At 47.2% G+C, this 3,115-nt stretch overlaps 2 protein-coding genes across 2 annotated transcripts in view; one reads left to right on the plus strand and one right to left on the minus strand.

The window, feature by feature from the left end:
* Positions 1 to 2,422, minus strand: part of LOC111949878 (bone morphogenetic protein 2-like) — a 16,648-nt gene extending 14,226 nt beyond the window's left edge. Inside the window, exon 1 of the mRNA XM_023967211.1 lies at positions 1,852 to 2,422. The gene's annotated coding sequence lies outside the window, so the exon portion shown is untranslated. The remainder of the gene's footprint in view (positions 1 to 1,851) is intronic.
* LOC111949708 (uncharacterized) overlaps positions 1 to 3,115 on the plus strand; it is a 387,379-nt gene that overhangs the window by 224,034 nt on the left and 160,230 nt on the right. The gene's annotated exons all lie outside the window — the stretch shown is intronic.

Raw genomic sequence — 3,115 nt, forward strand, 5'->3', positions numbered from 1 at the left:
CACACGCACGCACGCACGCGCACGCACACGCACACGGAGGAGAATGCAGTGACTGTCTCCTGCCAGGGTGAAGATGACAGCAGACGATGAGGCTCCCTCAGGAGAGGTGGAGTAGACCAGACACTTTCCGGCTACTGGGGAATCAACCAACACTCTCACAACATCGCCAGAAACTGCAACTGCGAGGCACCCGACCACAAGGCCCTACAAAGGGTGGTGAGTACGGCCCAGTACATCACTTGGGCCGAGCTCTCTGCCATCCAGCACCTCTTAACCAGGTGGTATCAGAGGAAGGCCCCCAAACATTGTCAAAGACTCCAGCCACCCAAGTCATAGGCTGTTCTCTCTGCTACCACACGGCAGGTGGTACCAGTCTGGGACCAACAGGACCCTGAACAACTTCTCCCCCCGAGCCATGAGACGGCTAAAGAAGACTGCTAAATAGCTAATCAAATGGCTACCCGGACTATCTGTATTGACCTTTTTTGCACTAACTCTCGTGCACTGACTGTTGACACACTGGACCCACACACTCACACATACTTACACTGACACCCCAACACACACATACACACTACATACGCCCACACACACATGAGACGCGCACACATGCATACTGACACTCACACACACACACACACACACACACACACATTTTCACACTCACCACATACACTGCTGTTACTGTCTATTATCTATCCTGTTGCCTAGTCACTTTACCCCTACTGTACCATACTGTATGTACATATTAACCTCAATTACCTTGTAGCCCTGCACATCGACTCAGTTCTGGTACTACATGTATATAGCGTGTTATTTTGACTCGTTATTGTTCWTCGTTATTCCCTGTGTTTTATTCCTCTTGTCACTATTTCYATTCTAATGTTTTTATATAAATGTATCTTTAACTCTGCCTTGTTAGAAAAGGTTCCCGTAAGTAAGCATTTCGCCTTTAGCCTACACCTGTTGTTCGCGACGCATGTGACAAATAACATTTGATTGGATTTGGGACATTAGCTACCTGGACCTTTGGAAAGACATTAGCCAGACACACAATGTACAGTATAGTAATCACCACTGCCAGGGCTTTCATTCCCAGGTACATTCTCACAAGAGTCTAACTAGGACATGCAGTGCAAAGCATCAACAAGTCAACTTTATCTCCATCTATTTCAACCTGAACTGTAAGTCACCGGAAGGCTTTCAGCTCTTGTACATCTTCATCTATTTCAACTAGGACATTCACAACTGTACGCCTCTGTTTTCACGCTTTTTCCCTCGCCGGGATCCACATGTTTCATTCAGAGCTACGTTCAGATGATCTGAGAGTCAGGGAGTTAAGTGACCGGCAACAGGAGGCTATGTTTTGGTGAACAGGGGGCTCGCTGAGGGCAGAACATTGCACACGCATTTGGTGGAAACAGTGACATGTCCGACACGTGACATCAGAGAGTTCAAAGACTTCACACGTCCGGTCGACACAGACCGAGGTGGAAAAGACAGAAACAGCACTGAAAAGCTAGGTTCACCGTTAACACCGAGGAATAATTCATGCCTTTACGCTCCTACAGAGAAGTCACGTTATGTCTTCTGAAAACATAACAGTCACATTGTTCTTGGACCTTCGCTTCCAGGCGTTTGATTTAGAGCAACACAGTATGCCGCCTCTGCGGGCGTGTGAGCATGTGTTTGTTCTCCCTAGAGTGGCTAATGGTTTGAGCAGTGAAGTTCCCGTGGCCAGTCAGAGTTGGCTTGGTGTACATGGACAGTATATGTGTGTGTTTGCGTGTGTGTGAGAGAGTGTGTGTTTATGGGGGTTTGTGTGTGTGTGTGTGAGTGTGCAGTACTCACGTCCAGGCGTGGTAGGAGGTGTGCAGAGTCCATGGTTTATCCTTGAGCTCCAGTGTTACAAACCCTCGTCTCTCGCTCCCGCTCGGTTGGACAGAATGGACGAAGTAGACTCTTTACCTCTCTTCCGCTCTCTTTCATTCCCCCTCTTTCTTATCCTCTATCTCTGCTTCTCTCTCTCAGGTTAGCCTGTGTCTGTGTCTCCTCTGTGAGTGGGCTGTGAATGAGGACGCTGTACTCTCCATGGTTCTCCCCCTGTACTGCTGGGCTCTCCCCCCCTCACTCACCCTCTCATCCTGTTGTCAGTTTCAGATAAGCGGCCTCTTAAAACATATCCACCGGCTTTCCCCTGCCTGCCTGACCTCTTCAAACAGGCAACTCCCTCTCTCTGTCACCTACACTTCCACCTCTGCTCAGACACAGAGAGACAAATATACACGCAATATATCTACTGTATGGACCTGCACAAGACAAATTAGTCTGGAGAGTTTTCTGTAACCGGCAAAAAATTCCCTCTTGTCCCCAGCTTCCGAAATGTGTCTTTTTCCTTTCCTCTCTTTCTCTGTCTCTCATTCTCTTTACGGTTTCTCATAGCCCTGCCCGATGAATACCATTTGGTGGCCGACGCTGGAAGGACGATTGCACCTTGCTTGAACAATGCAGTGGAGAATTACAATGTACCTTTTTTTGGCTCGATCCATCCAATCACATCCCCCAATTGTAGTGACTTTATCCTCCTCTATGAGTCATCCATTCATACCTTGGTCTGGTAAGAGAATATGTTTGGTCTTATTCAGTAACATACTCATGAATTGATCATGGAGATTGTATTGTCTGTGATCATGTCAGCATGTTAGCTGTAATGAAAACGGTGTCAATGAAAATCAGTGGGTGAGTTTGTAAAAAGTAATGATGGAAAATAATTAGCCAGTCCACCCTGACCTTATCTCTAACTGTGTGTGTGTGTGTGTGTGTGTGTGTGTTGTGTGTGTGTGTGTGTGTGTGTGTGTGTGTGTGTGTGTGTGTGTGTGTGTGTGTGTGTGTGTGTGTGTGTGTGTGTGTGTGTGTGTGTGTGTATGTTTGATGTTAGTGGGGGTGGTCTGACTTAGTGACATCACAATCAGGGAGGATCCAAATGACCAGGAAAGTCAATTAGAGTTAAACTGAGTTTACCAGCTGGACTCTCTGTATAGCATAAGAGACAGAGAGAGAGAGAGAGAGAGAGAGAGAGAGAGGAAAAGGGAAAAAGGGGAGGAGAGACAAAGAG

The sequence above is a fragment of the Salvelinus sp. IW2-2015 genome, linkage group LG22 (assembly GCF_002910315.2).
Source record: "Salvelinus sp. IW2-2015 linkage group LG22, ASM291031v2, whole genome shotgun sequence".
Classification (NCBI taxonomy): domain Eukaryota; kingdom Metazoa; phylum Chordata; class Actinopteri; order Salmoniformes; family Salmonidae; genus Salvelinus; species Salvelinus sp. IW2-2015.